The following is a 23,180-nucleotide window of genomic DNA, read 5'->3' on the forward strand; positions in this document are numbered from 1 at the left end:
CTGTGATGATTTAAAATAATGTGCAGTTGATTCCGGGACTGGCTTTCAAATTTGATAGTCATTAGGCTTGAAACGTTTAAAGCGCCTCACACGATAACTAAAATCCTAATAATCCCTTCAAAAATACAATAAAATAAAAATCTGGTCAATCAATCCGTGACTGCTTGTGGGACAATGCTGTGCGCAATTGTCTGCCCGGTTTTGCCCACTAAAATACAGTCAATTCACTTTAGTACATTCTGTGAAGTGCTTTGAAACACTTCGAAGATGTGATAAGGTGATATTATCAATTGCAAAGATTATTATTAAATTATTATTGTTACCGGGCTGTAAGGTGAATATTAGTTTGTGATTGTGATCCATTACATTTCCCCTATTCGTAGCCAATAGTTGGATTTACTTAATTTGGCTAATTTCCTATCTTAGATCTTATTAGTATTATTATTATTATTATTAGATCCTGTGACTGACCTTTTAACAAAAGATAGTTAAGTTCAGACCAAAGTATTTAGTCACAACTTGATTGTGGAGTCCTGATGTTCAGTGGTTAGAGCACTCACCTCACAAGCGAGAGACCTGGGTTGATTCGTGGCAGGGCAAAAGTTTGGGCAAGTTTCCTTACTCCGCACGCCTGATAATATATCCCTCAAGAAAAAAAATAATAAATTGGTCACTTCAATCCACGACTGTTTGTGGGACGCTGCTGTGTGCAATTGGCTGCCGCGTTTCACCCCAAAATATACAATCAATTCACTTTACAGTATATTTTGTGAAGCGCTTTGAGACGTTTAGAAGACAACAACAACAACAAGATTACATTTGTATGGCGCCTTTCACGTCGGGAGGACGTCCCAAGCTGCTGGACAGTGCACAGCATTTCAGACCTGAGCTGAGGTCAGGGGTGGAGAAGGGAGGAGAGGGGAAGGGGGGTGGCCGATGGCATGGTCGAAGAGAAGGGTTTTGAGGCTGGACTTGAAGGAGGCTAAGGAGGGGGTGAGGCGGAGTGACTGGGGGATGGAATTCCAGAGGTTGGGGGCAGAGTGGCTGAAGGCTCTCCCGACAATGGTGGGGCGGGTGGGGTCGGGGACGTGGAGCAGACCAGAGCCGGCTGAGCGGAGGGAATGGGTGGGTTGGTAGGGGGTTAGGAGGTCACAGAGGTAGGGTGGGGTGAGGCCATGGAGGGCTTTGTATGTGAGGACCAGGATCTTGAAATGGATCCTCTGAAGGATAGGGAGCCAATGGAGTTGGGCGAGAGTGGGGGAGATGGGGTCACGGAGTTTGATGCGGGAGAGGACACGGGCTGCAGAGTTCTGGATTATCTGCAGCTGTGGAGGAAGGAGTTGGGAAGGCCGACATGCAGAGCGTTTGCATAGTTGAGCCTGGAGGCGATGAAGGCATGAACAAGAGTTTCAGTGGCCTGAGGGGTGAGGTAGTGGCGGAGTCGGGCGATGTTACGGAGGTGATGGAAGGCAGAGCGGGTCATGGCTTGAATGTGGGGGAGAAAAGGCAGTTGAGGGTCGAACAAGACACCTAGACGTGAAAAGCGCTATATCAAATGCAAGGATTATTATTATTATTATTTAGCCACCGCTGATTTTAAAAATCACTCGTCATTGGGACAACACAGTTAGGTGAAAACTTCACCGCACGACCTCTGTCCAATTGAAGCAGCGTATGGGCCAGGATTATTACACGCTGGTCAACGTTAAATAAATAAACATAAAGCACACTCGTGATTCAGCTCCATGGATAATAGCCTTTGTTATGGTGCCTGCTTTATTTGCAAACAGCCACTGATTGCTCGCATACTTTGAACATTACAGCAGCCACAGGTTCATCCATTTCTCTGATCCAGTCATGGGATTATATTGTATTGAATCATTTCCCATTCTGCCCATTAAATTCAAATTTGGCTGCATTATGGATGACAGAGCAGCAAATAATACAACACGGTCAATTTAAACAAGATGGTCAGTCCATGAAATTCCTGATACAAGCATCATCGTCCGACCTTAACCAACCACAACATATCTTGGAAATCGGTTATGCATTGCTCAGGACTGGAAGCCAGAATTCTTTTACACTTATTCAGTAGTGGTTAAGGACCTTGGTTATCTGCATGGCAATAAATGGATAAGAATCGCCATTGCCAGCCTGTTTCACTTTTGTTTTGATTACTTTATTGCAGCGGCGTAAAACAAAAACGGCCAGCCACGCTCCATATGTGTGCGAGACGAGATTAGTCAGTGGCAAGTAAAGCAGGTAGCGATGTGCTGTCACTGGTTTAGTCAGCTCACTGCATTTCCCTCGAATGCTTAATAGGTCAGCATTGCTAGATCATGACACTGGAATGAGTTTAGTTTGAATCAGAGGAAATGACACAGTTTTAGTGTAGCTTCTAAAGTTCAGGCTAATATAAATTTATAGCTAAGCAATACAGTATCTGAGTTTAAAATGTGTTCGTTTAGTGGGTTACACGTTCCACGGGGAGACATTGATAATACTCCTTGCGTTGATATAGCGCCTTTCACTTTGGGACATGTCTCAAAGTGCTTCGCTGGATTTCAATGTAAGGTGTAGTGACTGTAATTCCTGAGCATCGAGAGGGGCTTTCCTCTGTTAGCATTTAGGACTGTGTAGAATTTAGCAAATTGTTGAATTCAAATCTTCGCTTTGAAGCTGGTTTCTTGAAGTTCTCAAGAATATTACATGCTGGCCAAGTTTAAATGAATAAATCAAAAACACACTTGTCATACAGTTCCACAGATAATGCCCTGCATTATGGTGCAGATTGTTGATTGTACAAAATGGGCTACAAGACTAAGACTTTATTTAAGAATTAGTCAAATTCTGGATGCTCTGAAATGCTAAGAAAATAGAATAATAATAATAATAATCCTTGCATTCGATATCGCACCTTATCACGTTGTTGAAACGTCTCAAAGCGCTTCAAACGACACACTGTAAAGTGAATTGACTGTATATTTTGTGGGCGAAACGCGGCAGCCAATTGCGCACAGCAGTGTCCCACAAACAGCCGTGGATTGAGTGACCCAAATTTTCTACAGTACCAAAAAGAGGTATGCAAAATCAGCAACCAAATTTACTGAATGCTGCAAAAGACTGAATTTAAGACTATTGTATTTTTCAAATATCTGCCCAGTAAATAGAGACCCAACAAAAAAGCCTCTTTGATGTAAACAGAAACCATTTGGGTGAAATTTGCGTTAATTCCTAACAGATTTCTTAATGTAAAATGGGCAATTATCAATTACCTTAACAAATATATGCCGAAGAATGCATCATTGGATTTTTAATCCCTGTGGAACGCACATTTGATGTTTTAGAAATACGATAATTCCGAGTTTCTTAACAAGAAATATGTTAAGAAGAAATATGTTAAGAAAATGTTACGAATTAGACCCCCCCGCCCCCCCCCCCCCCCCACATCCCACAAGCAGGAACGATCAATTCTGAATACACAGTGCAAGCAATTCTCTCAGCATGTGAATACTTACACAAACATGGCCTCTCTTTGTATCAATTCATTTCTGTTTTACACGCGAAAAAAAACTCTTTTGTAAACGGTCATAAAGGCGCGTCTTATCAGTTTGTCTCTCCATTCCGAGTCAGTAAACAAACATTAAAGACTTTTGGCTTGATAATAATCTTCATTATTGAACCAGTTTAATCGTGAAATCCTTTATCGTCATCTGTAGTGAAAGCCCATTACCTCAGTTATCACTGAATGTAAGCCAGGGTTGGATCACTTGCATACCCACCAAATAGTAATGTTGCTTTGTTCTTACAATCCTTTGATAAGATGCAATAATTTTAAATATGGACTTTTGGTCTATTTCATAGAATCATAGAATCACAAAATTATACAGCACAGAAGGAGGCCATTTGGCCCATCGTGTCTGTGCCGGCTCTTTTAAAAGGACTATCCAATTCAATCCCACTCCTCGCTCTCTCCCCAAAGCCCTGCAAACTTGTCCTCCCAAATAATTATCTGCTTCTCTCTTAAAAGCTGCTATCGAATCGGCTTCCACCGCCCTTTCAGGCAATGCATTCCAGATCTGAACAACTCGCTGTGTGAAAAAAAATTCTCCTCAACTCCCCTCTATTTCTTTGAACAACTATTTTAAATCGGTGTCCTCGGAAATAATTTCTCCTTGTTCACCCTCATAATTTTGAAAACTTCTATTAAGTCTCCTCTTAACCTTCTCTGCTCCAAGAAGAATAATCCCAGTTTCTCTCGCCTCTCCTGATTACTGAAGTCTGATTGGAATAAATTTGTTTGATTGGAATAAAACATACTGAGACAGTGGATTAAAACATAACAATGCTTCACCTATTTTAGTTACAAAGTGCTAGAATTCAATTAAGGAAAGAAACCGGTGAAGCTATCAAATCAACATGATATTGGGCATTTAAATGCATTGACTAGGTGTTGATCTCATCCTCTCTTGTACTTGTTTCAACCTCGTGTAACCTTTGCTCTTCATAGGAATTTTCCCAATTTTGTTTTAAGAAAGGCGCTGATTTCACTGCCCTCTGGAACATCCCAGTTAAATGATTCACGATTCTTTTTCAAGACCTCTGAAATTGCGAGCTTACACTTAGCTCTTAAGTATTATTGAACACCCGTTGGTACTCTGGAACACTCTCCCTCTATCCCTCCGCCTTACCCCTTCCTTCCCCATCTTCTTATTCGACCGTGTCTATGGCCACCTCCCCCTCCCCCCGGCACAGTGTTGTGCTCTGGGACGCTACCCTGCACGAGGGACGCTATATAAATGCAAACTGTTGTTACTCATACTTTAACGTTAAGATCTATTAACTCTACTAACCAAAAATATCCCCACTGCAATTTCCTGACAGACAACATGCATTCACCATCACTTGGTCAAAGGTTTCCAGTCACACTGCAGCTAAAAATAAACTCATGGATAATTTAACAGTTGCTTTACACTGGGAGGTGTTCTACTTACCAGCAGCAATAAACAGAGAATTGAATCGATTGTTCCCAAGTAATTCATTTATCTCCAACAGAACCAATAAAATGATGTAAATGAACGTTCAATACTATTAATAAATAATTGATTGAACTGAGAAACAGAAATACTTCCAGCCAGGAAAAATAATGAGCTGTTTCTGATAAGAGTTCATTAAATAAACGACTGCTTCAGATTAAAATTCAGTAAATTATACATTGCCCAAATGTGCCAGTCAAACTGCACCAGGGTACTGTAGATTTGACGTCTTTCTGACAGTGATGGCGATGAGAGTCTTAGCTCAGCCATTTAATTAATGCTTACTGAAATTGTACCAGTCTTACAATTCTGTGTTTGGCCCTCAATATATACATTCAATTCACTTTACAGTAGTAAAGCGGTTTGAGACGTCTCAAAGACGTGATAAGGCACTATATCAAATGCAAGGATTATTATTAATATTATTATTAATTCAACCGCCTTTATAGGTATAAAACAGAATCTTACCAAGTACTTTGCTGACTGTGCTATTAGCACTGGGAGTTAGAAGCACTGTCCTTTTACCTATGGGACCTCAGATTTGAACCCAGCCCAGACTGATGGAAAGATAATCAAGTCTCTCTGATGGCCCAAATGTCTTACTTAATCTGATTTGCCACAAGAGTTAAATGCATTAGCTCCTAGTGATCTAATGGTGAGTATCTGTCCAGTCATGGCCTATTACTTGGTCCATGTCAAAAACCTTCTTGGTCTAGAAGGGAAAAGGGGACATTAAGGCTGCAGCCCAGTAATGTCATGATAATGGACCGTGACCATATCTCTGAAAGCCTAATGATTTATTTGACATCGAGCAAACTAATGATAGACAACGGAAATTTGTGGAGACCTGTAGTGTAGTGGTTAGAGCACTCGAATCGCAAGCTTGAGGGCCTGGGTTCGATTCCCAGGCAGGGTGAAACCTTAGGCAAATTTTCTTACTCCACACGCCTCTGTTTGCCTTGCAGTAAGTAGGAACCCAGTTATTAGTCGATTGACGGATCGCTTTTCTGGGGGTATTAATAAAAAAAAAATAATTTGCTCACTCAATCCACGACTGTGTGTGGGACACTACTGTGCGCAATTGGCTACTGCTATTTCGCCCACAAAATATACAGTCAATTCACTTTACAGTGAATCCTGTGAGGCGATTTGAGACGTCTCGAAGACGTGATAAGGCACTGTATCAAATGCAAGGATTATTATTATTATATCTCAAGTTTGCTTTCTTTCTCCTTCAGGAGCCTTTCAAATTAACACTTAGTACATCACAGACAGGTACGTTTTTGTGTTCCTCTGACCTCGTATCTCGTTTTATCTCGTATCTATTTGTTTCCTCAGTGCTCTCAAACCACAGCCAGCTAAGCCACTAATATGAGCATCAGGTTCACATCTTCTGGGTTTTGCCCCTTCGAAATAATGCTCAGCTAATTGGATTCTAAACGAATCAAATTCCATTCAAACGTCCAGTAGGTAGGAATTGGTTAATTCTACACAGAAGCTTTCTCAAGTCCACCAGGAATTGTTAAATGAGGATCCGCTTGTATTTGAAGGATACAATTACGCCTTTGGCAAAAACGTAATCAGTCAATTAGTCAAGTGCAGTAAACTATAGCACGCGGGTTGCACTACTGTATAAGAACACAAGCGTTGCCTTGCAATAAGCTTTGCCACCATCAGAAAACAAAACGATTGTTCAACGTACTGTAGTAGAGCGCCCGCTGCTCAATATCAATAAGGCGTGGATAACAATAATTTGATCACTCAATCCACGACTGTTTGTGGGACACTGCTGTGCGCAATTGGCTGCCACGTTTCGCCCACAAGATATACCCTTTTACAGTGTATCCTGTGAAGTGCTTTGAGACGTCTCGAAGATGTGATAAGGCGCTATATCAAACACAAGGATTATTGTTGTATAACTTAAAGACAGACAGGAAGATGCATCTTGTGCATCAGGTTTTACAGCTGTTATCAATTTCTCCCCTGGGTTTTGCTCATATATTGTAACTCCTCATTCACCAAGTTAGAGGGTTCTTTCCATGGATAGAAAGGGCTCTCTCTGTCTGCCTACTGAATACTCTAGCCTTAGCTGTCTGTTCAGCTTGAATTGGGTAAGAAATATAATAGCAGACAGCGTGTGTGGGCTTTCTGATTAACATTATTTTAAAAGATGCCAAGCCATCAATGGCTTCACATAATTGTCTGGTGCAAGTTAAAAACTGGTTCACTCTATCTGAAATATGATAAGTACATACCACTCTCTGAAAACTTGAATTTAAAGACGGCCAACAATTTTTTTTAAAAGTGTATGGAAAGTCTAGATTTGCGAGAGAGACGCCACCCAAGTAGTTAATGACCAAGAAATGTTTTCTCAATAGCTCTAGCTGAGTATTTTGAATTGTGCAGGTAAACTGTGAGGAAACAATTACTTGAGAAACAGCAATCGAACACAGAGTGGTTTATCCTTTCACATGTACCGATGGATCATTTAAAGTGGATTACCGCTAATTAAATCAGAATGATTTACACTCATAAGCCACAAAATCGTTTTTAGTTGACCAGGGTTCCAGGTTATTTAATGTAATTTTTTTTTGGTGGATCCATGTATAAAGTTTCCCAGGGGAACTCTACATGTGACAGCCTGTCTATTGATTCAATGATTGTGGAAGCTTTTTAGATACCATTTTGTGGCACGAGGGAACGCAGAACTGCAGCCTGTACAAAATAATCAGTCGTTTGAATTTTAACCTTCTCCAGCTCGAATTGGCTCAACGAAACCTTACATTTACTAACCGCGAGCTTAGCAGTAGCTCAGATTTCCAATAGAATAAGTTATGGCCAAGGAGACTCTGGAGACCACAATCTCCATTCTTTTTAAGGCTGTCTTAGTGGAGTCCTGTAGCTCAGTAGTTAGAGCACTTGCTTTGCAAGCGAGAGACCTGGGTTCGATTCCCGGCAGGGTGAAACCTTGGGCAAGTTTCCTTACTCCACTCACCTGATAATAATCCCTCAAGAAAAAAAACTCAATAATAAATCGTTCACTTCAATCCACGACAATTTGTGGGACGCTGATGTGCGCAATTGGCTGCCGCATTTCGCCCACAAATATACAGTCAATTCACTTTACAGTCTATTCTGTGAAGCGCCTTGAGACGTCTGGAAGACATGAAAAGCGCGATATCAAAATTCGAGGATTATTATAGTGCAAAGGCGCTGGTGGACATTCAAACAACAGAATTTCATTCAGAGGAAATAATTGAAAAGTCAAAAAAAAAAATCATAGAAATTTACAGCACAGAAAAAGGCCATTCGACCCACTGAGCCAGCACCAACTCTCAGAGCAAGCTATTCATTCAATCCTACCGCCCTGCCCTATCCCCCTTCAAGCATCTATCTTCCACGTACCCGTTTATTTTTCTATTGACAACCACACTGGACTCTGCCTCTACCACCTTGGAATGCAGGGCATTCTACTTTCCAACAACTCTCTCTGTGGAAGAATTTCTCCTTGACTCTTCTTGTGACGATTTTATATCTACGTCCTCAAGTCACTGACTCCCCCACTATTGCAAATAGCTTCTCCCTATTTCAGAAGTTGTTTTTTAAAAAAAAAGACAGCTTTAAAGGCAATGTAACGGCCAATTCACCAGCATGTAGGCAAAAGTGTATAAGGTGGTTAATTAATTGGCTGCTGCGTTTCATCCACAACATACAAAATACTCAGTCAATTCACTTTACAGTATATTCTGTGAAGCTCTTTGAGATGTCTCGAAGATGTGATAAGGCACTGTATCAAATGCAAGGATTGTTTTTGATCTTATTGATTAGACTGCAGCTTGAAGAGAGGCAGGAAACACACATTGAATGATAATGACACCATTGACGATAAATATTGTTTTGAACTGCACCAATGGTGTAATCAGTACTTATCCATATTATAAGTGATCTATGGGATATTGGAACGCGATAAAACAGTGGTGATTGTAGAATCAAACCAGGCTCAGTTGCACTGGTATCTTTACTGTCAAGAAGCAGGCAATCGCTTCCTTTTCAGGATAGTATTTGTCAATAGTATGGTCTCAAGATAAAAAAAAAAGTTGACATGCTGACATGCTTTAAACTGAAACCAGGAGCTGAGAAAGTTCATTCTGACCTATTGTCAGAGTCAATCATTTTGCACAATCCATGCTATAGTTTTGAGTGAAAACAGCTGCGAATTCGGAGCAAAGTTTCTCCCAGCTCTACGAGATTTCTCACTTCTGCCTCCTACTGTTACACTCTGCGCTCTAGTCAGGAGGGGTAAGGCAGTCTTGGCTTAATGACTTCAACAAATAACTCTTTGTGACCAGCTAACATGTAGGTTTTCTTCCAATTACGGGCGTAGGTTCAGTTTTTCTTCGCTCCTTGTTGAAGTTAGAGCTAAATAGGGGTCAATATGCGGTGTTTCTTAACCACTTCCTTGTGTTAGCAAGCACGAGGAATGCCATTAAGGAAAACTGCTAATGCGTTCCTTTAATTAGCACTGATGTTGCTTCCTTTATTAACATTCACTGACTGGACAGACACTGCCCTTGGCCTCCAATAATAATAATCCTTGCATTTGATATAGCGCCGCATCACGTCTTCGAGACGTCTCAAAGCGCTTCACAAAATATACTCTAACGTGAATTGACTGTATATTTTGTGGGCGAAAATGCAGCAGACAATTGCGCACAGCAGCGTCCCACAAACAGCCGTGGATTGAGTGACCAAATTCTTATTATTTTATTTTATTAACAAAAACTTTTGAAGGGATTATTACCCCAGAGAAGCAATCAGCCAATCGACTAACAACCGAGTTCCTACTTACTGCTAGGTAAACAGAGGCGTGTGGAGTAGGGAAACTGCCAAACATTTTGCCCTGTCCAGGAATCCAACTCGGGTCCTCTCACTTGCGAGGCAAGTGCATTTTTCACCTCTTTTGTGGCAATGAGGCTTAGTGGAGAGTTTCCAGCACTGGGAAGAGTACAAACGACTTGCTTTGGCTCTTATCAGATAAACACTGCAGTGTCTTCTCTGGACTGCCCTGATGTCTTCACTGAAATCAGATTACACGGGAAGGGAAACGAGACATTAAAAAAAGAGAAAAAAGTGATTTAATTCTCGTGAATAACATTCGTTTTCCTCTTACTGCAAGTGATAAAGTTCATTAGGAAGAGTAACAAATTCTTGCTAGAAATAAACCAGTAAATAGATTTAAAAATGCTGCAGGAAGAAATAAGATGGATTGGGTACAAAGCAGTTTCATAAATCACTGTATACTTCATGTTATGCTGAACAGATGCCTTACATTTACAGACTTTAAAGTAAGGAGTGTTGATAATTTATGAACTCCTATCTATCAAACAGGAAATGGGGTATTGTTGAATGTTACGTTATAACTGCTGGAAGCCAATAGTATAAATTAATGCTTTTGACATTATTTGTATAGAAACGGGTATTTTGGTTCAATCATTGTTACTTGTGAGTGATGGAAGAATTTGAAGAATAAATGATCCATAATCCTTGACTTAAAGCAATAAAGCAAGTACAGGCAACGCAGGAGGAAGCTCTGCACAAATGGGTAAACATTGGGAGGAAACAAATTGAAAGGAAGCATTAGGCCAGCACAAAGATGTGAGTTTCTTATATTGTTCACTTGTCTCTTTTGACAAGGAGCTCTCCTACACGGAGTCTTACAATGCACTCTTCCCCCCACTTTAACTAATAATATGAGCCATTTTGGCTCACGCTATATCCTCCTTGTTTCTGGGTTAGAAGGTTGCAGGTTTGAGCCCCAGATTGGGTCTTCAAGTCAAAGTCGAGCATTGCATTGTCAGAGTCGCTCCTTATTCGGATGAGATATTAAACGGAGTTCCCATCTGCCTGTTAAAGGAATCCCATGATGCTATCCCATGAAATGAGAAGGGTGACTTTCCTGGTGTCCTGGCCAACAACCCTCCAGATGAACTGATCATTCACCATCTGGACGCCCGTGGGATCTGGTTGGCACAAACATTTGCTACACTTAAGAGTAATTACTGTCCAGTGCTTTTCAGACACGTCAACATGATAAAACAACATTACATTTGTATAACACTCTAAAATGCAATTTATTTATTTCTCCATTGAACAGGTTTCATTCACCAATCCCACAGAACAATGCACAAGGCAGCGATCAATCAATAAGAAAACACTAACGAGGTTCAGCACCACTGGAGTCAAAAAAAAACTAGTCCCGTTTGAATTTTAACATTTTCCTCATAAGTACAGTGAAAGGACAGAAGCCAGTGAAAACTCAAATAGATTTTCTTATCCGAGATTTGGCAAATGGTACATGTTATTCTGGAAAACAAACCGAAGCTCTGAGACCATTCGTGCAGTCAGACTGCATTTCCAAAGGTAATGTAATAACATTGCCAATTGAAATCCAATAGCATAAGCGTGGAACAAGGAAGTCAGAACAGCTTTGCTGCCTGAAGACATGTAGAGAGATCAAAGGCTCCCTCTGGAGTTGGAAAATGCAGAGTTTACATCGTCAGAATACTTATCTCACATCGGTATGAAACCCAGAGCCAATGAGTTGGTTTTATATTAATATGTAGAGGGATATGTATGGATGCAATATTAAGTTTACTCTGGACTGGAGTCTGCAAGAGATTCAGAAACTTGGCCGGGGTAGACGGGATAATGGGATGATATATTGCGAAACTTCAAACATTTAAAAAATATATTCTATATTTTTTTACCAAACATGTTAGCTTAATGGAACGGTTGTTTGTTAACTACACATATGCCGGCCACTTGTGCGTTAGATGGTCACCCTTGATCTCATTTTCTTCCCTCCGCACAAGAGCAGATGGGGCTGTGTGCTTTATGTGTGGCCTTTCCCAGCTGCTCTGAATTACTGATTTGCAAGCCTACACCACAGCCCTTTTAATGTAGTCGAATCTCTCTCAGAAAAGCCCTTAACATTAACACACTCAAGTAATGTTGCTAATGTATTTCGTTTGTAGACACTGCACTTTTGATGCAAATAAGTGGCCGAACCAGAGTTCAAGCAGGAGTAATAAATAAAATAGGATAAGATTTAATTAGGCGTAAGTGCTTACATCATGTGTGTGGATAACAATCTCAGGTGAAACAGCTTGAAGCATCTTTTGAAGCATCACCTGCATGATCCAGCCCGTTCCACTCATTGATAATCTCCCTCCTCTCCAGTGATCTTCATCTCACAAAAATCCTATCTTCTTTTTCTATCTTCACGGTTGTTCTTTTAGCTTGTCTCACGACTGTTCGCGGGACGCTGTCGTGTGCAATTGGCTGCCGCTTTTTCCCCACAAAATATACAGTCAATTCACTTTTCAGTGCTTTGAGACGTCTTGGAGGGTGATAAGGCACTGTATCAGATGCAAGGATTATTATTATTATTTAAGCTCATTGGTTTGTCGCTATCCTGTTGTTGTTGTTGTTGTTGGGACTTCAACTGAGATGAATCCTTCAATTGGGATGTGATTCGAGAGTAATGTTGCCTTTTGTTAATTAATATCTAAGATTCAGGCAAAATTAATTGCCAAACCAAGAAGCATTTCAAGGGCAGATTCTTTACATTAAAGGAAGAAGAAAGGGAAAGTGTTACTTTAACGATAGCCATAAAACTAAATGAAATCACAATCAATGTGACTCTAGCTACTCTTTGATTTCCAAATGGATTTTTTATAGTTATTCAAAATATTCATAGTATTTTTCATCTGCCTACAAAAAATACAATCACTATATTTGCAGTAACTCCTGTGAAGTTCTTTGAGATAACCTCATGCTGTGAAAGGGGCTACACCAAATGAAAGAATAATTATTAGCTTTATTATTTTTAATGTGGTGACAATGTTCCATCAAAACATCTACTGATATACTACTACTAATAATCCTTGCATTTGGTATAGCGTCTTATTAAATCGTCTAGATATCTCTTCATAGCGCTTCACAGGATATACTGTAAAGTGGTTTAACTGTGTATTTTTGTGGGTGAAACGTGGCAGTCAGTTGCACACAGCAATGTCCCACAAACAGCCATGGAGTGAGTGAGCAATTTTATTTGGAGGATTTCAGCCAGTACACTGGGAGAGAGAGAAACTCCCTTCTCTTTTTGAATAGTGTCATGGGATCTTTAACATCCACCTGAACAGGTAGATGGGACCTTGGTTTAATGTCTGATCCGAAGGACAGGGCCTCTGACAATGCAACGTCAGAAGCTCTGTCCTTTGGATCAGACATTAAAGATACTTTGGATCATCCATTAAAGATGTTAAAGATCCCAACACTGCATTGGAGTGTCAGCTTAGACTATGTGATTTCAAATCCCGACATGGGGCTTGAATCCACAACCTTCTGACTCAGAGGCGAAAGTACTACCACTGAGCCAACCTGGAGTGTGAAAATGCTGACATTTTGTTTATGATAACAATAATCCAGGCATTTATATAATACATTTCACATAGGGAAGAGTCTCAAAATGCTTCACAGGATTTACTGTAAAGTGTAGTGACTGTATATTCCGAGGCAAATATCTTACAAGTTTGCAACAAAGGGCAACCTTTACTTGATATAAATTTCTTATTTATGAAAAAGAGACAGCCATAGAAAGTTTCACAGACAGTAAATCTATATAAATAATGTAGAATTAGAGGGGAAAAGACTGCAGACAAAGAGATAGAAGATTAGAACAATTATTTGTACAATCCCCAAGCCTATTCAATAATTAAATAAAAATGTAATTTGTACTTCACATTGTTAGTGCTTGAAGCAGAATAATTTAGCATGACTTTCCGCCAGTAATGCTAAGCATTATGCTTGGATGCCAAAAGGCATAGAGGATGAAAGAAATTTTCAGTCATTAAAAAAACACAGGCTCTTTTTTTAATATTTTTTTGTGAAGTACATGAAAACAGAAACGCGTGTCATGTGCCTTTAATGCAGCAAAACAGGACCCATTGTAACATTCAGACCCAAAATCGATACGGATGGAATAGTGCTCAGAGTGCAAGGTAGATAAAAATGAACGCAATTTGTCAGAACCCACAATAAAAGGTGGTGCGGCTTTTTGGCTGCTGTGTTACTAATAAGTTGTGAACTGTCTTTGGATTAACACATTAGAGTTCAATATGGGTTTGACATAGCTCCAGCTGTGATGTGTTAGTTATCAACTCGCCCACAGGATAATGTGGTGGCGGTATTCAGGCCGTTCGGTTAGTTCAAGGCTTATTGTGGTATTAAAAAAAAGAGAGGGGCAGAGAAGTAAATCCTTGTCAGCACTTAAAGGAAGGGTGGTTCGATAAAAAGCTGACAAGTAATTACTTCTGTATTTTATGCCGATTCGAACCTTGAACTAATGGTATCTGTTTCCGCTCTGTGACCCAATGAGTGAGCTGAGCACGAACATATCACAGCTGGAGCCAAAGTGAACTGCAAAAAGCTGATTGAAGCCTAGGGCTAGAGTACGTAGTTAGCCGCTCTGCCTGATAACATCAGCTTTACTCAGTTCATTCATGAAAAGCCACCCAAACCATGGCTAAATCCGCCGCGCGTTCTACCTTTCATCCTGTTGACTGCTGCAAACGGTTGAAATGAAAGCTAACTTTGAAAATAAAATTCTTCAATTAAAAAAAATTCTAACAGGAGCAGGAAAACACCGAAGCCACACAGATGAAATGTGCGCTGTACTTTCAGAGGGCATGTTTACCTATCGCACCTCTCCAGTCTTTCTGATCAGTTTCCTCTTGGTACCACAGAAGCCCCTGTCACCAAATGGCACTGGGCTCTCTTGGTCCTGTTTATATTTCAGCCGTACCGAGTGGATAGGCTGGCTGGCTTGTTGATGCAATAGTTTAAGTGGAACAGTGTTTGGCACAGCGGTGGAGGTGGAACAGAGCTGGTCTTGTATCTAAACCCTGTACGGAAGCAATAACCCTGCTCTCAGCTCGTGGATTACTTAAGAGCTGGCTCAAATCGATCCCGTTCTCAAGGTGCTCTGGCCTTGGACTCCGCTCGATTTACTTTGGCGCAGACACCCACGTGGAAACAAGTGGCCACTCCAGAGAAGGTCTGGACAACCGAAGGGTTGGGAAACCACATTCCTGGCCTGTGGTTATTTGGCCAGAGAGCATGACCGCCAGTGGAACCCAGCAGCAGCCTTTTAGCTCCTGTGGCTTGTGCTGTTGCCTGTGAAGGTGTGAAACGGTAACTTTGATACAAAGCGCCACTGATTACTGCTGCTTAGAGACGGAAAGGGAGGTCGTGTGCAAACATCACTCGAGGCACGCGTACGGCTGGAATAAAGAGCGCAAGAAAGGTTCCGAAGAAGGAAAATCAACGGCCTAACCCTTGCGACTTCAATAGAGATTTGTCGTTTGTTCCTTGCAGAAGCATTAACTTTGCAACTGTCAAAACAATCCACAACATTTCAGACAATGAGAGCCTCGACGCGGTTCATTATTCGAATGAATCTGAACCTGAACCGGCTCAGTCATTGCCTCTCCTACTTTTGCCTCTGAGATCCCGTAGCAAGCTCCTGCGAGCTTGTTGAGAAATCTTACTGACTGTGTTTATTTCACGAGATTATCGGAGACCCGATAACATTGCCGAACGAAATCCGGCCGCAGTCGGAATGCTAGTGGCTGCACAGCGGGAGATTTTATGTGGAAGCTTGGGAGTTTTCAACTTGCATCTGTGGAACAACCGTCCGTACGTACGTTTGGGAAAGTCTGTTGCAATTGACTAAGTATGGCCAGTGAAGCCATAGTTTAGTGGAGTTCAGGTCAAAGAAGACCATAGTCCATCCTGTTCGCCTTCCACCATCCTGGCAGTCGCTTGACATGTCGCGTCCCAAACTATATACTGCATCCCCGAGATATTATTTCCGAACAGAAATCTATCTAATTTGTTCTTGAAACAAACAACATTTTCTGCTTCCACCATCTGTCTCCCTCGGGAGCCTATTCCATATGTTTACTGCTTGCTCATCAAAGTAGTGTTTGCACAGATTTGTTCCCCCCCCCCCTTCAATCGCAGGCTGTGTCCTCTGGTTCTACCTTTCATGGCAAATATTATCTTTTTTTAGACAAAAGAGGGGATTGGTTCTATATTCGTTTGTCTGCAAACAAGCAACAAGAAAATCAGCCAGAAGGATACTCATAGAGGAGAGCTGAATTTTTAGCATGGCGTACATAGATCAGCGGAAGGCAACTCATTTGGAGACGAAATGTTACTTTTATGTGGCTATTAGAAAAATCATTTAAAATCACAAACGGGAGGCTGGTTGATGCCAGTCAGACCAGATGGGAATACCTTCTGACACACTTACACTCCATGAGAAATTGCGACCAAAATATACTAAGGTGGTACTTAACTCGGGCGAGGAGAGCTCCTTCTTGACAAAGTGCCTGACACCTTAGAAAAAGGTCACAGACGCAGAGCAGCCACCAACTTTTGTCAGATTTTTTTTCGTCGCACGTGTTGTCTGAAGGCAAGGGCTTGTAAGAATGATAAGTTAAGTTCAATTCAATATCCTGCTGCTCCCAATATAGGAATAAAAAAGGTCAAGGGAAATTCCCAAGAGTGTTTTAAAGCAACCGAGACAAGCCTTTAAGTTAAGAATTATGGCAGCAGTGTTTCTGAGCCACAGTAAGCTTCTCCGTTGGATTAATTTAAGGCACTCCCTCTTTTCCTGTGTAATGTAGTAATTGCATCACACAAAATAACAGTGAAACGGCGAACCTGTACGTTTTTGAGTTTTGAGTTTCTATCAAAGAGCTTTTTTACCCCCTCTATTTCCTATATAAAATATAAAGGCATCAGTCAAGTAAATATTTAGAGTATGAAAATAAAGCTTAGGCTTTATGCAACAGATGTTTTATGCAACCATTAACTCGGAGTGTAAAGCTGAGTCTAAGCAGGAGACGGTACATCCTGTTAGTGAATTAAACAACGCTGACTTGTTGAATTAAACAGAATAGTTACTTGGGCATTTTTCATCTGAGAATCGTTATGGATTTTGAGACAAAAAGGTCTCCAACATTGAGTCGTGGTTTCAGCTTTCAACAACAACAACATTTCATTTATACAGCGCCTTTCACTTCGGGAGGACAACCCAAGGCACTGGACAGTTGGGTCAGGACCCGAGCATTAGGGGGAAATGGTCAGGGTGAGGGGAGGGAAGGGAGGGAGCGAGGAGGGGGAAGAGAGTCGAGAGCGGAGCTGAAGGCTGACGGTCAAAGAGAAAGGTCTTGAGACCGGCCTTGAAGGAGGAAAGGGAGGAAGCGGCGAAGGCACTGGGGGATGGAGTTCCAGAGCCTCGGGCTGAGAGCTGAAGGCCACCGATGGTCGGGCGTTTGGGGCGGGCGATGTGGAGCAGACCGGAGCCAGAGGAACGGAGGGTACGGGCAGGTGGGTAGGGGGATAGTAGGTCGGAGAGATAGAAGGGAGCGAGGCCGTGAATTTCCTTGTAAGTTTCAGATTCTGTTCACCAAACAGCAGTGCACTCCACTGCCTCCAACCCACACTGTCTGAAACCAACCATCATGTGAGTTAGTAATTTGTTTGGATTAGCAATCACGTCAATCATAGGCTGCTTAAAGGTCAGTTCTGTTTGATAATAAGCAGCAGTGCATTTGCAAATGCATTCGATGATTTTCTGTTGTTGTGCTAAATACTTCTGCCATTAAATACTCTCAACCCACAGTGCAACATTGTGAAGGATGCATTAACTGTTGCTGGGCCAGTTTACATGCTTTATTAATCGTAGATCACAGCAGGTGGGGGTGGGGGTTATGATCAGGTTACTGTGCTGCTTTGACTGCAAATCGGTCTGCGGATTTGCAGTGGTGAACTGTAACAGAATACAACGCATTCTCCTCTTGACAACATCTAAGATGTTCACAGCCCTGACTGGCCCACGTCCCAAAATGGAGCTACAACATCCAACGCACACATGCCATTGGTCCACTAGTGGGACATCACACTCTATTTGCCATTATTCGCAGGGGGCTCTTTAAAAAAGTTGCTTTAACGAGGGAGGTCTGCAAGCTAATCGGATTGAATTGGGCCACTTGTTGGATTTATGGAACACGGTATAAAAAAACTGCCCAAATCTCTTACCTACACGGAAATGTGTCGTCTGCAATCCGATTCCAGGGTGACACTGATGGCACCTGTAGAGACTCCTGCTTGCAAATTATTCCTCCAATTACGAAAAGGAAACCAGGTGATAGATTCCCCCATTTGCATTTTGCGGAGCCGAGAATGTGAAACGGATTTTACGGGTGAATCGTTATAGATGCCTCATTTCAGCACAATTATTGTCCTCCAAAGCTGCCGTCAGAAAGAGCATCGATGTTAAAGCCGAAGGACGCCTTCTGCAGCCTCAAATTGATTTATACTTTAAACAGAGTTTCTATGTTCTCCAAAACAGATAACAAGTGCGGAGGCCTGTTTCTGATGCTGGCTCCATTGTTACTCTGAAAGGATCATCTATAATGAATTACCGCTGTAATACAAAGCAGGTGCTGGCAATGTCATACCATTGCCAGAACTGTGTAATAATAGCTACCTGGGGAATGAAATACAGGGCTACATCCTAATGAAAGGGTTCAGGCAACGAAGGCTTAGTTTGAAGGTTGTTTAACAGCTGATGTACAGTTAACACAACCTGCAAATTTTTCATATGACTGTTAGACCAAACCACAAATCAACCCCCCAATAATTATAAAGGATCTAAAGGGAAGCACAGTTAGGATATGAACAGGTATTGAAACAAACACTAAATGGGAATTACTTTAAAGGACTGTTCAATAAGAGAGGAGGATAAAGATTGTCTAAGGAAGCAGGGACACACGGAAATGTGGGGATGGATAGCCGGGTGGATGAATATCCTTTTTTTCCTTTAGGACATATGGAGAATCTGTACACGTTTCCTCAGGAGATTGAGTAGGCGGTGTGAAGGCCATGACAAGGTAGGGCATTGGACAGCTGTGGAAAGGCGGACACGATGAGTTGAAAGTCACGATCTTGGACGTTCTTACACCATTCTGCTCAATGTAGAGTAACATTTCCACCCGCCTGTTTCTACTGGGCTGGCAAAAGAATCTTTTATGGCAGATCAAAGGCACAGAAATGTCGTCAAGTTCACATCGAGTGGGATTCACAGCGCATTCTAAGAAGCTGAATTTATGGCAGTCAGCCCTAGAAGCCGTACTGTCGAAGTGAACTGCACTGGACATTGTCACACAAAACAAGATTCCTCCCACCGCCAAAAAAATTGTTCAGATAATAATAGTCCTTGCATTTTCATACAGCTATGAGACGTCTCAAAGCGCTTCACAGAATACACTGTAAAGTTAATTGAGTGTATATTTTGTGGGCGAAACGCAGCAGCCAATAGCGCACAGCAGCGTCCCACAAACAGACGTGGATTGAGTGACCAATCTTTTACATTTTTGTTTTGTTTTGAATACAGCCACGCCAAACCAATTCCCTTGAACGTCTCCGGCAATTGAGTGACTTCCGTACGGTTTCACACGATCGCTTTAAGGCTTTGACTAAAACCTTCTTGGATGACAGAAAGCTCCTGTTCTGCGAAATGAAGAGCGAATGGAAAGGGAAGGAAAGTGACCTAAATACACAGAGCACTGCTGCAATTGTACCTTTCGTCCACATTGTGGAGACATAGAGCTGACCAGAGGAAACCAGTTCAAGATGTACCGAAATCTGGTTAGCACAAATAATTGAAAATACATGTTACATCCCTGCTCATTTATAATTGCAAGCCTATTTTATTGCAGGCAATATTTTAACACGAGTCCACATTAATGTGGTCCAAATTGCACAGGAAGGTCTTTAGAAATTCAATAATCGGGCATTTCGTACCAAGAAATCTGTCGAGATAAACAGTATCGCAAATCAAATTTCTCATTGTTACCGTCCATTACACCCAATGCTAATAATATACCCTAAAATGTTCCTGGATAGCAACATAGCGATGATATCCTACTCTGCTGATGCTCCAATATAGTGCTGAAAGAAAGCTGAAATTGTTAGAGGTGCTGTCCTTCGGATGAGAAGTTAAACTGAGGTCCTCTCTGCCTGTTCGGATGGATGTTTACAACAACCACCACTTGCATGATAATAATGCATTTATATTCACATGGGGTAGTGTCTCGGAGGCTGGTGTAACAGACACCCAGGTTGCACTTGTAAACAAAGGCAAGTGGCTGGTGAATCGAGCACAAAAAGAAAATCAGCAGAAGTAATTCCACAGGTGCAGGTCTTTATGTGGGCCCTACAAATTACACAGTCACTCTATTTTACAGTATATCCCACGAAGTGCTTTGAGACATTCTCACAAGGTGGAAGGTGCTACATCAAATTAAGGACTGTTATTGTCATTATTATTGGAGGTAATATACAGGAGAAGGGGAATTCACACTCAGAATGATCACTCTCCTGCCACATACGCATTGGATACGCTTTTTATTTCAACGAGCTAAAAACTTTGATGTGTGTATTGTTACATTATGCTTCAACAATACTTGTCGGCCTTCCCAACTCTTCCCTCCACAATCTGTAGATCATCCAGAACCCTGCAACTCCTTGGAGTCCTGTAGCTCAGTGGTTAGAGCACTCGCTTTGCAAGTGAGACACCCGAGTTCAATCCCAGGCAGAGGGCGAAACCTTGGGCAAGTTTCCTTACTCCACACAGAGCCTAATAATAATCCATCCAAAAACCAAAAACAATAATAAATTGGTCATTTTCAATCTACGACTGTTTGTGGGACATTGCTGTGCAAATTGGCTGCCGCGTTCGCCCACAAATATACAGTCAATTCACTTTACAGTGTGTTCTGTGAAGCACTTTGGGACGTCCTCCCGACGTGAAAAGCACTATATCAAATGCAAGGATTATTATTATTATAACTCGTGTCCTCCCACACTAGGCTCTGTGACCTCATCATCCCCACCCTCGCCCGGCTCCACTGGCTCCCCATCCCTCAGAGGATTGAGTTCAAAATTCTCGGCCTCACCTCCATGGCCTTGCCCTCTCCTACCACTCCAACCTGTTAACCTGTTATCAACCTGTCCGCTCCCTCTGCTCAGCATGCTCCGGCCTGCTCCACGTCCCCCGCCCGGCCCATCCCACCACCAGCGGTCGGGCTTTCAGCCTCTCTGCCCCCACCCTTTAGAACTCAATCCCACATTCCCTTCGCCTCGCTCCCTCCCTTTGCTCCTTCAAGGCACACCTCAAGACCCTCCTCTTCAACCGTGCCAAGGCCACCCTCCACACTCCCTGATCCCAACCACCCCCCTACCACTAAACCCTGACCCTGACTGTTCAGCAACTTGGGACATCCTACCGACATGAAAGGCGCTTTATAAATGTAATTTTGTATTGTATTCTGTAATAATAATTCTTCCATTTGATATAGTGCCTTATCGCGTCTTCGAGATGTCTCAAAACTCTTCACAGAATACACTGTAAAGTGAATTGATTGTGTATTTCGTGGGTGAAACACAGCAGCCAATTGTGCACAGCAGCGTCCCACAAACAGCTGTGGGTTGGAGTGACCAAATCATTATTTATTTTGTTTTTTGAAGGAATCATTACCCCTGGAATAGCGATCCCCCAATCACCCACCGTGAGCGGAGCTAGAATGGGTTTGCACCTGCCACTTTGTACACCATTGAACTCAAAATGTGCATATATGTTTACCTACCACTCCAACATTCCTACTTACTGCTAGGTAAACAGAGGCATGTGGAGTAAGGAAACTTGGCCAACATGAATATGTGGGTAGAGCTCATACGTGATCTGTAGATGGAACAAGCTTTAAGGCCTGAATAACCTTTTTATTGTACCCTGTCTTCGTATGCACTTATGAGTCAAGTTTGTATCATTTTCCGATTGTACATGTGCCCCATATAATAGCTGAATGTGCTATGTTGGTTTTGCAGCTGTTACACACTGACACAGTTAAGTATTGACAGATTGAGTGTTTTTTTTTATAGCTGTTTTTGAGTTATATGTCTTCCAGTCTCAAATGCGGTATTGTGAGAATCTCTCCTGTAGAGAGAGAAAAAAAAATACAGCATCCATTAGTTGAATCATATTACCGAGTCCGTTCTCACAGAGTGAATGCAAATCTTGAAACTGATTAATTGTGAGTCACCGGCTCACAGATGGGACTGTTTGCATAATCAGTGTTATTCACATTGTCCTTCTGGCTGAACTAATCTTGCAATTTCATTAGTCTGGGGATTCGGGGAACCTCAGGTGTTTTGTGTGTGATGCGGACCCTATACCGAATTATCAACTGAAAAAAAACCAGCTTTTATCTGAAGAAATCTACTGATAACACAAGGACTAAGGTTTCTCGGGAATGTGGTGTGATTGATAATCCTGCGTCTAAATTATAAATTAAACCTATTTTACAATAATCAATCAGGAGGAATTCAGAGCTACATTCAAGAGCGGTCAAGTCAACACTATGGGCATCTCTTAAGCCCATCCGTACAGATTTTAAGAAGAATTCAGCTACAGCTGAACTCTGCTTTATTTCCATCTTGAATATACACTTCAACACAGTAAGAAGGAGGCCAATCAGCCCATTTTATTTGTCCACATTTACAAGAAATCCTAAAGTCCTTGTGTTACCAGTAAATTTCTCCCTGGTCGTTGCAGGTCAGTAACCTAATCCTGTCCAGTATTTAATGCGAAATGTGCCAAATCACTCGAGGAGGATGCAATATCAATGAGGTAAATGGAAACCAACAACACCACCACAACTCAGATTTACGTAGTGCCCTTAATCTCGGAAAGCTTCTTGGGGAGCTTTGCAAAGAAACATGCACAGGAAGACTTTGTGCAGCCAGGCTCCAAGTGGCCATGTTATTTTTGGCTGCTCTTTGCTTGCAGGTAAAACTACCAGCATTAGAAACACGTTGGGGCTAATCCTGAAGATGAAAATCAAGAAGTACTTTCAAGTTGGAAGGTTAGAGAATCGAATGGTTCGGCTCAGCCTCTCCGTACAGTGTTGTTTATGAGACTCATGAACTGTGTTCGATGGCCCCATTTATGTT

Source organism: Callorhinchus milii, unplaced genomic scaffold (genome assembly GCF_018977255.1).
Source record: "Callorhinchus milii isolate IMCB2004 unplaced genomic scaffold, IMCB_Cmil_1.0 Scaffold7, whole genome shotgun sequence".
In the NCBI taxonomy this organism is placed as follows: Eukaryota; Metazoa; Chordata; class Chondrichthyes; order Chimaeriformes; family Callorhinchidae; genus Callorhinchus; species Callorhinchus milii.